This window comes from Coenobita brevimanus, chromosome 81 (assembly GCF_032717465.1).
Source record: "Coenobita brevimanus isolate Jiangsu-jjx chromosome 81, ASM3271746v2, whole genome shotgun sequence".
Classification (NCBI taxonomy): Eukaryota; Metazoa; Arthropoda; class Malacostraca; order Decapoda; family Coenobitidae; genus Coenobita; species Coenobita brevimanus.
The window spans coordinates 7,133,868-7,148,867 of NC_137034.1; the positions used below are offsets into that span (position 1 = coordinate 7,133,868).

General features: G+C 45.5%; 1 protein-coding gene across 1 annotated transcript in view; it reads left to right on the forward strand.

The window, feature by feature from the left end:
• The first annotated feature begins 5,928 nt into the window (after positions 1 to 5,928).
• hdly (hadley) overlaps positions 5,929 to 15,000 on the forward strand; it is a 17,566-nt gene continuing 8,494 nt past the window's right edge. Inside the window, exon 1 of the mRNA XM_080279910.1 lies at positions 5,929 to 5,955. The gene's annotated coding sequence lies outside the window, so the exon portion shown is untranslated. The remainder of the gene's footprint in view (positions 5,956 to 15,000) is intronic.

Here is a 15,000-nt window from a genome sequence, read left to right on the forward strand (position 1 = left end):
TAGGGATGATGATGATGATGATGATGATGATGATGATGATGTGATGATGATGATGATGATGATGTGATGATGATGATGATGATGATGATGATGATGATGATGTGATGATGAAGATGATGATGATGATGATGATGATGATGATGATGATGATGATGTGATGATGATGATGATGATGATGATGATGTGATGATGATGATGATGATGATGATGATGATGATGATGTGATGATGATGATGATGATGATGATGATGATGATGTGATGATGAAGATGATGATGATGATGATGATGATGATGTGATGATGATGATGATGATGATGATGGTATCCTGGCATTCACTATAATTTATCCCTTAATGTGTCCATCACTCACTCACTCTTTCACTCTATCACAATCACCCACTCTGTCTCTTTGTCTATAACTATTACTCTCTCTCTCTCTCTCTCTCTCTCTCTCTCTCTCTCTCTCTCTCTCTCTCTCTCATAATTCAATGTAACATCGAAAATGGAGTGAAATGGTATTAAGTGAAGTACTGATGAATTTTGACAAAGTTTTAAGAGCTGTGTGTGTGTGTGTGTGTGTGTGTGTGTGTGTGTGTGTGTGTGTGTGTGTGTGTGTGTAAGAGAGAGAGAGAGAGAGAGAGAGAGAGAGAGAGAGAGTTTAAAATGCTGTTATACATGCATTATGCTCCCCTCTCTCCCTCGCTCATACATCAGGGGAGAGACACATTAGGCTAAATGAGGTATAGTTTGGAGAGAGAGAGAGAGAGAGAGAGAGAGAGAGAGAGAGAGAGAGAGAGAGAGAGAGGGAGAGAGAGAGAGACTTCCCCTCCCTCTTTCGTTCTCTCTCTCTCTCCCTCCTCCCTCTCCCCCCTCTCCCCTCCTACGTGGCAGTTAGGATTTAGCCCTCCCCCCCCTCGGGTCTACCGTACAGGTGTTACTATAGCGACTTAATCAAATGAAGCACGTGGAATGGAAGGCTTTTGGCTGGGGTGGGTAGTATAGAATTTGCAAGAGAGGGAGAGAGAGAGAGAGGGGGGGGGGATGGATAGGTGAGTGGACAGATAGATGGTTGGATAAAATAAAAATGGATGGCTAGAATATTGGACAGATTGATAGATAAATAGATAGACAGATAGATAGATGGACATTCACACAAGAGCCATTACTTGACCTCAGTGTAAATATGAATAACTAGGTAAAGCAAAATAAAACAGAATAAAAGATGTAAAATTAGAGTAATATCAAGATGGTTCTGCCTATCTCTTTATCTGTGTATCTATCTTTCTATCTACCTATCTATATATATATATCTGCCTATCATTCTTTGTTTCTTTCTTTTTTTCTTTTTTTTGAGAGGGTGTGGGTCCAAAAGTGCATCTGCCAATATCCACTTAAGGGGCTTGGTATAGAGTCTTAGTATCCTCTCTCTCTCTCTCTCTCTCTCTCTCTCTCTCTCTCTCTCTCTCTCTCTCTGTATCTATCTATCTATCTATCTATCTCCGCAAGCTGTACTAAAGCACGGTAAGTTATAGCCTCCATTGTGTAATATATACCATAATGATAATTATTACAAAGGTTAATTATAGTAGTAGTAGTAGTAGTAGTAGTAGTAATAGTAGTAGCAGTCGTAGTGGCGGTGGTGGTAGTAGAAGTAGTAGTAGTAGTAGTAGTAGTAGTAGTAGTAGTAATAGTAGTAGTAGTAGTAGTGGTAGCAGAACACTGACCTTTAAGACCCACCATGTCATAAAAACACCCCTGCTAATACCATCACACCAATCCTTTATGGGACAGCCCCAGCATGTATTCAGAATGGACGGTGGTTAATAGTGCCCTAGTGGTGACATGTGAAAGTGTAAATAGAGGGCTGCTGGGCCTCAGGGAACGAGTCACAAAGAATAAAACAGAGGAAAAAAAGGGAGAACATATCCACTTCCTGTCTGCATCCCACATAAAAGTTTGCTCGCTTCTTCCTCTTTCCTCAGTTCTAAAAGTCACCAGGAGAGATAGAGAGAGAGAGAGAGAGAGAGAGAGAGAGAGAGGAATATTGACTTTTTTTGTGGGCAGCCTTGCAGAAAGTTTCTTGTCTTGTTCATTTTTTTACAATTTGCTTTTTATTTCTATTCACTTCCAAAGTCGTACTCTAGGTGGCACCGGAGGCTCCCGTAGCACCTCCTCCATAGCGAATTATTCAGGATATTACACCTTGACATTCTCTGTTATGGTGTGTATCATTCTATCGACGTACTCTGTTGGACTAGCATACACGAAGACCTTGAGTGAGGGACGTTTGTATCAGGCAGCTCCACCGCCCGGTTATATCGGTGCCACCGCGTGAGGGGATCCCTCTCCAGCACCACGACATCTAATTCAACAGATTTTTAAATGCTTTACCGAGAATGAGAATGGAAACATGAGGAAGGAAAGTCGTCGATATGTTATGTAAGTTCTCGACGCAACTTGTAACTTAATCAGTCGCCATAATTACAGTAATTCACAAAACAGGCCAGTTTCTGACGTCACGGGTGCGAACAGCCAATCAGCGTCGAGGTGTGATGACGTAATCGAGCACCGAGTAGGCTCAGCCAATCAGAGATCAGGAGGTATGACGTCATGGACAAGAGCAGCCAATGAGCATCAAGCTGTAATGACGCAATCTCATCCAAAAGCCGTTCGGGCCAACCAGCGCCATGGTGTGATGACATCATGGGTTCGGGCAGCCAACCAGCGCTGAGAATTGATAATGTCATGGGTTCTGCCAGCCAATCAGCGTCCAGGAGTGGTGATGACGTAATCCCACCTCAGCCAATCAGCCACCTGGGAAGCTGGGAAGTCCGCACATTTTTTCCGGAAGTTCGTGTACGAAAGCGGACACTTCTAGCCTTCTCCCCGGTCAAGACTTCCCGAGATGCAACTTCCTGCGGGTTTCCTACACACAAATAGCGTGAACTTGTCGTACAACCGGGAAAATGTCGTAGACTCGGGAAAATTAACAAAGGATTGGGAATTCATTTATAGTGAGTTTGGGTTTGCTAAGAGAATTGTGTCAGAGCTTCTGTAACATGGGAGGAGGGCTTTTGTTTTGAGGTGACTTTGACCCGAGACATAAATAATAATAATAAGAAGAAAGGATTATGTTTGTTCTGAGGTGCGTGGCGACTGAGACCTTATATAGATCTGCATATATACAATAATGATGATGATAATGACAAACCACACCTGACTTTTTTATATGGCTGCTGACTGCACACTATAAGGTGGGATGCAGGCTAATCACACCTAACGATTACAGGCGTTTCATGGATGATAGAACACACCTTAGCTTCCTGTATCGTAGGTACGTAGCACCTCTTCTCTAGCAATTTATTCAACAAATTAAACCTCAGCATCCTCTTTTACGTCAGTGATGCAAAGTAGGTCAATATTAAACCTACTTAAAACACAAGAGAATGTTAGGGTGTAATAGGCAAACTAAATCGCCAGGGAACAGGTGTTACGAGGCTTCCCATCAACTAGAGGGAAATCCCATGAGAATTACTGTTGAGTATTATGTTGCCACTGCTTAAAGACACATGACACACAGGGTTCCCAGTACTCTGACATTCTTTAAGTTTCCGCTGCAGAAAAAAATCACACGAGAGCAAAGGGATGACGAGAGAAGCAGGAGGGAGGGAGGGAGGCTTGGAAGGAGGGAGAAAGGAATGAAGAGAGAGGGAGAGGAGGAAGGGTCGAAGGAGAGCTAGAGAGGGGAAGGACAGAAAGAGAGAAAAGGGGGAGAACGGCAGTGGAAAGATGGGAAGAGGAGGGAATGTGAGGATCATAGGACAGGAAAAGAGATGATGAAAGAAGCGGAGGGAGGGAGGGAGGGAAAGGAGAGAAGGACGGAGGGAGGGAGTGATGGATAGGGAAGGAGGGAGGGTGAGAGGGAAACCCAACACTAACAACAACATGTAATCTTCACCATACAACTATATCCCATATCTATTTTCTGTGGTGTTGACGAGGAGCCTACACGTGGTGGCCCTGTGCACCCTGGGTAGAGCGAGGAAACTGCGGCGTTCATCCAGGAGTCAAACTACCTCATATAGCCCTGCACCTCGCCCTGTGAAGGACCCTGGTCCGATCCTGGTGAGGCACTGTGTGCCAAAAAGGGGGCCCCATATCTCTACACTATGTGTGTACTTTACTGTGCCTGCAGGACGGATATATAGACAGCTGTATGTGGTCGACGGATCTGCTCGGCCAGAGAGAGAGGGATTAAGCATCACCACCGCCACCACCACAAACAACAACAACAACAACAACAAACATAATTTTTTTGCTACGGCTACAGTGTTTCTTGTTCGACCTTTTTCTTTACCTATTAACCACGTTGTAGAAAAACGAGGGAGAAGAGGGGAGAGAGAAGTAGGAGTAGGAGGAGGGAGGGAAAACTGAGAGGGAGAGGCTGGGGAGAGGGAGGAAGGGAGGGAAGGAGACAGAAGCAAGTGAAATCTGGAAAACATGATAGGACTGGGGAGGAAGGGAGAGAGAAACATGTTGGGACGAGACAAAAAATGTGGAGAGAGAGAGAGAGAGAGAGAGAGAGATACACAGCCCACACAAACCTTAAAGTCCCTACTAGACAGTATCCTTAAATGGTATGTATGTATGAATGTATGCAAAAACCAGCACGCCCATTCCTGTGCACATAGCGCTAAGCTCATACATGTCTGTGTCAGTACTTGGACACTTATATATACATGTGCATATATATACTTATGTACTTATCCTTGCACTCCTTGTGTCACGTCCTGAGAGAACACACAAGAGTTAGGATACGTAGGTGAAGGCGATGGTCACACCTGGCACGTATATTTGGTCAGGTCGAGTCGGGTCATGGATTGCCACTCTACCCTCTCCTTTTCAGACACAGAATATACACTTACTCGTATCTATGCACATGTTTTTCCTACTTCATGTACTTGTCTCTCTCTTCCTCCCTCACCTGCCACTTTTCATTCCCTCCCTCCCTCCCTCACCTGTCTCTTTCCATTCCCTCCCTCCCTCCCTCACCTGTCTCTTTCCATTCCTTCCCTCCCTCCCTCACCTGTCTCTTTCCATTCCCTCCCTCCCTCCCTTACCTGCCTCTTTCCATTCCTTCTCTCCCTCCCTCACCTGTCTCTTTCCATTCCCTCCCTCCCTCTCTCCCTCACCCGTCTCCTTCCATTCTCTCCCTCTCTCCTTCCCTCACCCGTATCTTTCCATTCCCTCCCTCCCTCCCTTCCCTCCCCTCAGCCTCTCTCAGCTTTCCCTCCTCCTCCTAATCCAACTTCTTTCTTCTCTCCTTTCCCTCATAGAAATATACATGCACACACACATATAGATATGAATACACACTTTCGTATTTATATAATGCCGAGCTCATCAAGAATATCTCATCACTTCTTAAAACTATTTCTGGCTCTGCTCTCAACCACGTTCCTAGGGAGTTTATTCCAGTTATTTACAATCGAAAGATGAAGAAGTTACTAACTGTATCAAGATTGGAGAGAGAGAGAGAGAGAGAGAGAGAGAGAGGGGGGAGGTAAGGAAAGAGGGAGAGGAGAGAAAGAGAAGGGGACAGAAGAAGGGAAGGAGTGCAGGGAGGAGGAGAAAGAATACTGGGAAAGTGGGGAAAGGAAGGGAGGGGGTAAAAGAGGGTGAAGGCAGGAAGGGAAGAGGGACAGAGGAAGGGAGGGGAGGTGGAATACATAGGAAGGGAGGGAGATGGAAGGGAGGAGGAGGAGAAGAAGGAATGAAGGGAAGGGGGGGGAAGGAGGAGATGAGAGAAGGGAGGGCAGAGGGGTAGGGAGATAAGTGTAAGACCAGGGCATGACAGGGCAGGGTAGGGCATATAACCAGACACCAAACTAACCAGTGCTTTAGTGTGCCTCCTGGTTTGACGGGGATAAGTACTGCATCCCCTCGCTCCTCAAGGTAGGACTGTAGGACTCTTCGCAGCATCTGTTCCTTAGCGATTTATTGTGCTTATTACACTCTGGACTATAGCTTCATCGTAAGTTCCATAAAAGGCTTCGTTGCATCTCCTTCTTATCGATTTATTCTGACTATTACACCTCAGCATCCTCTTGTATGTTAAAAATATCGTTTAAATATCTAGTTTGCGTCAATAACAAGCAAGGGAATATTAATGGAGAGAAACTAATTGCCACACCTCGTTCTTCGAAGGTCATCGTCATCATTTTCACCACCACCACCACCACCACCACCACCACCATCATCATCATCATCATCATCATCATCATCATCATCATCATTGTTTTGACTGTTTCTTCTCCTCTCGTGGCCTATCCAAGACCACTAAATTCTTTCATCTTAACTCAGCCTAGATTTTCGTCCTTTTGCGACTTATTTCACGTAACTTTATATAGCTCAGTGGCAGAAAAAGGCAATCCAGTGGCTCTACGTCCTTTACAGAGCACTTCTTCGTGACTAGCATCGTGTTCTAGTGTTTATCTCTCCTACAACTCAGCATTCAAGATGAAAAAAGAATTAGTATCTGCTTTGTAGTTCATCATCATCATACACTTTCCTATCTATCTATCTATCTATCTATCTCTCTATCTATCTATCTGTCTGTCTGTCTGTCTATCCATAGTCACACACCTTAATCCTGTAAGGGGTGGACACAGACAAATCGCCCCATGTCGCCTTGTCCTCTGCCATTTCGCTGCCCTCCCCCAAACTTACACCAGCCACTCTCATGTACCTCTATACTCCATCCCTCCATCCTTCCATCTCATCCTTAGTCTCCCCCTCCCTCCCCTCCCCCCCGCCTAGCTCACATACACACTCCTAGTTAGTCTCTCACTCTCCATTCTCTCTATACTCTTTCCATTATAAATTACAGTTAGGCGGAACTTATTGCAGAGAAGGGATGAATGAAGGCTGCATCAAACCCCTTCAGTTCCAAAGTTTCCCCTAAGCTGAACAAAATCGTCTGGCTGTTGTAGTAGCAGTAGTAGGAGAAGGAGGAGGAGGAGGAGGAGGAGGAGGAGGAGGAGGAGAAGGAGAAGGAGGAGGAGGAGGAGGAGGAGGAGTTCATAAAATCTCCTAAGCTAAATAATCGTGTGGGTCCGACAATTCTAGAACACAAGTGACGTCCTAGTACTGAAGTGGTTAGCCTTGGAAACTGGTCGGGGGTTGGGCGGTGTGCATGAAGCCTATTCTACACTATTTTTTCTCCTATTATCTGACTTTTAATGACAGGAAGCTCAGTGCCTGGGTCCTGTAGCCTCCACATGTCACCACTTGGGTACTAACAAGCCTTCGTGTTTTCCTCAACAAGTGAACTTATTTTTTTATGCACCTGATTCTGAAACCATGCCAGGAAGCTCACTGCCTATGTCCAGTAACCTCCACATGTCTCCACTTGGACACTAACAAGCCTTCCTCCGTCCTATCCTTTCTCACACACCTGCAGATCACCTCGTTAAGGGTCACTATGCCTTTTGTTACCTATGCTTCCCATGAATTACTAGGCATATCAAGGAGGGAAGCTTTTCTCTCACTCTGGGGTACGCAACTGGGAGAGAGAGAGAGAGAGAGAGAGAGAGAGAGAGAGAGAGAGAGAGAGAGAGAGAGAGAATTGGTTTTTATTCTGTGCTCTTGGCAAACGAGACATATGCTTATCAAGTCAGCTCAACCAGGCGCATTATCAAAGTCAGTGAGAGAGAGAGAGAGAGAGAGAGAGAGAGAGAGAGAGAGAAGGGGGGGGCAGTGAGGGAGTCCCATAATATCCGGACAGGACCGAAGAGCTAACCTTGAGGCACCCCGCTATACCTCACCTGTCTCTCTCTCTCTCTCTCTCTCTCTCTCTCTCTCTCTCTTAGCTGTTCCTCTTTCTCTACCTCCCTCTCCTTCCTCTTTATCCCTCTCCTTTCCTCTCTTCTTTCCTCCCTCTCTCTCTCTTTTTTCATACCTCCTCCTCTACATCTGTCTCTGTTATCATGCCTTCCTCTCCCTTCTCTCCCCTCTCTCCCCTTCCCTTCTTTCCCTCTCTCTCTGACTTCCCTCTACTCTACCCTTCCCCTCACATTTCTTTCCTCCTTTCCCTCTCTATCTCATACATTCTCTCCTCTCTCTCCCTCCATTTACCCCCCCCCTCTCTCTTTCTCTACCTCCCTTCTTTCTTCTCTCTTCTCCTCCCTACCTCCTTCTCCTCCCCCTCTCTATCTTCCAGCTATCTCATCTGTTTCCCCCTTCTTCCTACCCCTCTCCTTTCCCCCATTCCCCTCCTATCCTTCTCTCTCTCCATATCCCCTACCCTAAACTTCCTCCCGCCTCTCCTTTCCCTCCTACTGTCTCCCCTCTCTCCATTCCCATCCCCTCCCCCTCTCTACCTGTCCTCCAGTCCTCCTCACCTTCCCTCCCTCCCACTACCCCTCCCTCCCTCTATCACCACACACACACACACACACACACACACACACAGCCACACACACATGCCAGTCTTTACCATCACATCGCTCGGTAAACACTCCCATTCACTGTGTTCCCTGAATCAACCTACGCATTGGCTCTTTTTACGGGTGTTGCGCACTCTACGGATCTCTTCAGTCTACGCATTCTTCGCATACTACGCATCTCTCTGCCCGCATTCTGTGTCCTGTGATTCTTCTCTTTTATCCACGGTAATTTGTGAGCCCACACCGTGTTCTGCGCTACGTACAATTTAACGCTAATTTTTATAATGAGATACAGCGTGATTTACTGCAGTGGGTGAACAGATTAAGTGTAACCTTTTCACAGTGCCTGAAATGTCCAAATAGAATAATTATAAATAGAAAATTATGTACAAGTATTATGTAGCTATGTAAGCTTCGGACCCAGCTGGACCCTACTGACACAGCCATAACTAAATCTTCACTGACAGTCCCCTACCAGCCTTGTGTCTTGCGTTCCACAGTTCTCATTCCTGCATAAACGACTGAGTACCCTTCCTTCTCTTGCTCGTGTGTGTGTGTGTGTGTGTGTGTGTGTGTGTGTGTGCTTCATACTGCTATCTTATAAAAATTGTTCTTGTAATACCTTCTATATTTCTCATTCCTCAGCCTTCTTTGCTATCCTTGTCTTATTCTAGTAGTTTAGTCGCACTCTCGTAGGGGCTGCCTAGCATGGGCCAAGGTTTGTTGCAATTATCCTCTCCTCTAATGTTTTTATGTTCATTCCTTCCCAGACGACAAAGTATCATCCTCTCTCTCTCTCTCTCTCTCTCTCTCTCTCTCTCTCTCTCTCTCTCTCTCTCGTGCGTCATACACAAAAATAGTTCATGTCACACCTCATCCAGCAGATCCAGTTTAATCCTCTATTTTTTTTTTTTTTTTTATATCTGTGAATCCGAACTATCAACGAAATATACAGTGAATTTTCAGAGTTCATCACCAGAGTAACGAACCAGTATTATTACGTTCAGTGTCCTTGTGCCACGTTATTAACCCGTGTGTACGCAGTCGACCAAAAACGTATCGGTGCACACATCAAGCGAGACACTTTGATAACACACGATGACTGTTGCAAATTCCCAAACGAGCCTGCTCCACGTCAATACAGTATGTCTGGTTTTATAATGATGGTTTATATAGATCTAGGTTCATATTTCCTAGTCTGTTTATCTATCAATCTATTTTTCTGTCTATCTTGGTATCTATCCTATCTATCTGTTCTTTGTCAGACGCCTCAGTCCCTCCAGGGGTGACCACAATCAAATCACCTCCATGCCACCTTGTCTTCTTCCATTTGGCTGCCCTCGTTCCATCTCATCCTCCCCTCCTCGCTCTTATATCTCCCCACTCATCCCTCCGCCTCATTATCGGTCTCCCCTTCCCCCTGTTTCCCTTCACCTCACACACACACACTCGTCTAGTCAGTCTATCTTTCCCCTTCCTCTCCACGTGGCCAAACCATTTCAGAGTATTATTTTATTTTAACAATTTCAGTCATATCCAAATCAACACCACGACGCCCCTTCACTTCCTTGTCTGTCTGTCCATCTTATCATTTTCGTCTGTCTGTCTGTCGCTTCATTTAATTCTACCTGCACATCAGCACCACATTGCTCCTACACTTCCCCATTTGTCTCTCTCTCCATGTAACTACACATGCACATCAACACCAATATGCTCCTGTACATCCCCATTTGTCTGTCTCTTTCTCCATCTAACTTCACATGCAAATCAACACCATAATGCTCCTTCACTTCCCCATTTGCCTGTCTGTTTCTCCACGTAACTCCACATGCTCAAGCAACTCTTTTCCACTGCTCTCACTCTTCACTTGTGTCCTTCCAACAGGGTCCAAGCTTCACTTCCTAGTCAGTACTGTCACCATATGCACATTCAGACGATAATATATGAAATACCTCGAAACATTACGAGTTACAGGGATAATTTAGGACAAAACCCACCTGAACGATACTTTTTGATCGACTGTTCGTATGATATTTCAGTGTAACATTATGTTCGTGTTTTGTGTTATTTTATCTGAATGGTTAAGATACATTTTCTCTCTCTCTCTCTCTCTCTCTCTCTCTCTCTCTCTCTCTCTCTCAAACCGGCCAAACTACTTTCGCATATCCTGTATGTCCAAATATCCCCCCGCTCCCCCTACCTCCCCCAATCTCTCTCTCTCTCTCTCTCTCTCTCTCTCTCTCTATATATATATATATATATATATATATATATATATATATCGTGTATGTGTACCAGGAGTTGCCACACCATTATCACTAACCCCGTCCTTCCCTTCCCCAGCTCACACCTCCCCACATCCACCACTGAATCAGCGTACACACGCAAGCCCACTCAAGCCTCGAGGATAGAGCCACCAACCATAGCCATTTTTTCCCCACTTCACCCACCACCACTGCAAGTCACCAGCACCGGATCCTAAGCATTGACCAGGTACGGTACGATTTTTCTTACACTCTATTTCCCCCTTTTTTTTTTTTTTTTTTCTTTTTTCTGGGATTTCTGTCCCTTCAAACAGACTAGATTTTTTCCTTATTCTTTAGTGGCAAAAAATCGTGATAATAATTAAGATTTTTTCCTCCAGGAAGCTTGGGATTTCTTTTTATCTTGGAAAACAGTCATATAGAGATGCGTTTCATATTTTTAGCTCATTCTTATTTGGGAGAAATGGTCTGGATAGTGTTCTGGATAATTTAGTTTTTTTTTCTTATGTCATTTTAGAAAGTATTCATTAGTCTATCTATCCATCAGTCTATCTATCTACCTATCTGTCTGTCTGTTTATGTATCTATCTGTCTGTCTGTCTATCTATCTTGATCACGGGAGGGATAGCCACACACAAATCCCTTACATATCACCCTGCCCTCCACCACCTGACTATCCTCTCTCCAGCTCACACACACCTTCCCTCTTGCATCACAAACAGACTTGCGTGACTTGTTTTTCTTATCCCTTCCATTATGCTGGAAAAAAGACTATGATTTTTAGCCTCAAAAATTTATAGAACTGGTTCCTGGCAATTGGACACACTTCTGGGAATGACAACGGAAAAGCTGGGAGACGATTGGTAGTGTGAAGAGACATTGCGTGTCTGTGTGAGTGGGTGGGTGGTGGTGGTGAGGGTGGGTGGGTGGTGGTGGTGAGGGTGGGTGGGTGGGTGGGTGATGATGGTGGTGTCAGTAAAGGTGAGTGTCTTTAATGCAAATAAATAATGGAAAAAATAAATAAATAAGTAGACAAATGATGGAAGCCTTGGAAAGTTGCCTCTCCCTAGGAAAAAAAAAAAAATCAAGATCAGCTCATTTGGAGATGCCAAGACACACTGCATTTAAAAGGCTGGAGGTCATAGACAGAGGGAAATGCATCCTGAGGATGATAAATCCAGACTTAACCTGTTAAAACCACAACTAGTACAACTAAAATCACCACAGATACCACAACTACCACCACCACAACTACCACCACCACAACTACCACCATAGTTCCGGTATGACTTTAATTACGACGGGGACTTTCCGCTCTATGGTGACGAGAAAGAAAGAGGGGAGGAGGAAGGGAACGAGAGGGGAAGGGGAAGGGGAGGAGGGAGGGAAAGAGAGAGGGAGGGCAGGGGAAGAGAGGGAGGAGGGAGGGAAAGAGAGAGGAGAGTAGAAGAGAAATGGGAGGGGAAGGAAAAAGGGAGAGGGGAAAAAGATACAGAAGGGAGGGTAAGGCATAAGTCAGTGTCTAGAAACAGGGAAGGAGGAAGAGAGAGGAAGGAGAGACAAAGAAGGGAAAGGAGGAAGGGGAAGGGAGCAAAGGGAGAGGGGAGGAAATGCAACATGAGGTGGGAAACAGAAGAAAGAAGGAAGGACAGAAAGTAACGGGAGTGATGGAATGAAGAGGGAATGACAGCAGAGCGAGAGGAGGGGAGAGATGATAGGAAGGGAAAAGGAATACAAAGGAGTACAAAGGAAAGCAATCAGCAACAAACCTAATAGTCCTTTCGAAGCTGCTTGTTACGGAGAAAACTGTCACTGTGATATCTAATTCTACGAGTTGAAGGTAACGATAGTAAAGCAAGAAGGAGGGGAGGAGAGGGAGTGAGAGTGGGGATTGGAAAGGAGAGAGAGGGGGGGGGAAGGGAAAAAAAGAGAGCAGAGCATAGAGAGAAAGAGAGGGGAGGGAGAAGAAGAAGAAGAGAGGGAGAGAAGAGGGAAAGAAGGGGGGTGGGAGGAAGAGAGCGAGGGAAGGCAAAACGAGACAGGAGAGATAGTGTTGCAAGATAATGGGTTTGGTAAATGGGAAGGCGGGTTGGTAATGAGAGAGAGAGAGAGAGAGAGAGAGAGAGAGAGAGAGAGAGTAACCTCGACCTGAAAGCAACGTAGCACATAACACTGGATTGTTCCTTATTGTTCCTGTTCCTATTGTTATGGAAGGAGAGGACAGAAGGAGGGGACGAAGGGACGAAGGAAGGAAGGATGGATGGATGGATCGAGGGATGGGTGGAAGGAAGGAGGGAAGGAAGGAAGAGAGAGAGGTAGAGAGATGCTGGGAGGGAGAGAGAAAGGGAAGGAGAAAGGTTCACAAGAGATGTAGGGAGGGAAGGGAAAGGGGAGAGAGGAAAAGAAAGAATAAAGGAAGAGAAGAAAAGATGAGTGGATGAATGAAAAGGAAAGAACGATGACGAACGGTGGAAGGAAGGATGGATGGATAGATAGATAGATAGATTTATGGAGAGAAGGAGGAAGGATCAGTGGAAGGAAAGAAGGAAGGATGGGTGGACGGATGATGAGGAGAGAACCGTGGAAGGAGAGACGGATGGATGGATGGATGGATGGATAGAGTTTTGCTGTTTATTTTCTTTTGTACCTTTTACTAATGTATTCTCACCACATATTTCCTTCCTATCCTCCTCCTCCTCCTCCTCCTCCTCCTCCACCTCCTCCTCCTTTTCTCCCTCTCCTCCTCCTCCTCCTCGCAACTTCCAGGTACTGATGAGATTAAATTAATAAAGTTAGGATTTGGTGACAATGCTAAGGCCCCCCTCCTCTCTCTCTCTTTCTCTCTCTCTCTCTCTCTCTCTCTCTCTCTCTCTCTCTCTCTCTCTCTCTCTCTCTCTCTCTCTCTCTCTCTCTCATCCTACTTAAGCAAGAGTTAACCAAGAGGACATGATTTTAAGTAGAGAGAGAGAAAGAGAGGGGGGAATAGGGAGGTAAAATGGGAGGAGTGCGTGGAGGGAGAAGGAGGGAGGAAGGGAGGGATGGAGGGGATGAGAGAAGGAAGTTCGGGGAAAAAGAAGAGAGAAAGAGAAAGAGGGAGGGAGAAGTTCACTGAAAGAGAGGAGGGAGAGAGGGAGGGAGAGAGAGAGAGAGAGGTGGGGAGGGAGGTGTATGAAGAGAGCGAGAGAGTAAATGAAGGGAGGGAGAGAGAGATGGAGGGAGGAATGTATGAAGGGAGGAAGGGAGATGGAGGGAGTGAGAAAGAGAAGTATGGGCAAGAGGGAATGAGTCATGCTATGGTGAGGGATGGGCGGGGTAACAAAAGAGAGAGAGAGAGAGAGAGAGAGAGAGAGAAAGAGAGAGAAAGAGAGAGAGAGAGAGAAAGAGAAAGAGAGAGAGGGAGAGAGAGAGAGAGAGAGAGAGAGAGAGAGAGAGAGTAGTGTGTAGTTAGGTAAATCTGTTAATCTCCTATGAACAATGTACAGGCAGTTATATCTCTAATTGTTACAGTGGTTCCAAGCCCTCAGTCTTCCCCTCCCCCTCCCCTCATTCCCTCCCCTCTAATTCCCTTCCCTAACAATCCTAACTTCCTAACTCGTAGACTGAAAGGGAGAGGGGGAGATGAAAGGTGAAATGACGGAGATGATGTTGTAGGTGGAGGACAGAACTGGAGATGAGAATGGAAAGACAGTGGATGGAAGAGACGAAGAGGAATGACTGAAGGATGGAAATGAGGAATGGAAGAGAAAACATGCTGAAAGGGGAATGATAATAAAAAAAAATGAGATGATGGAAATGAGAAATGCAAATGAAGGAAATGAGAAGAATATACGTTAGGGAAATGCATGACTGAAAAATGGAGGGAGAAATGTAAAAGAGAGAATGGTGAAAATAGGAAAGAGTAGGGATGAAAGATGAGAGGGAGAGAGATGAGAATGAAGAAGAGAAATGATATGTGGATGAAGGTGATCAAGGAAATAGGAAAGGGATAGGTAAAATGTAGACATGTGAAGGAAAAATGCCATCATCATCATCATCATCATCATCATCATCATCATCATCGTCATCATCATCATCATCAGTGTTTTTCATCTTCCATCCTACCTCCCCTTAACCCGCTTCTCGTCTAGTGCCCTTTCTCTCTCCACCACGTCAGCACCACCACTACCTGCCTTACGTAACCGCCATCCATCAGACCCTCCACCTCTCCACCTCCCTCTCATTGCCTCTCCACTCCACTACCCCCTGCCCCTCTCCTTCACCTCCACGCACCCTCCCTCTCCCTTTCCATC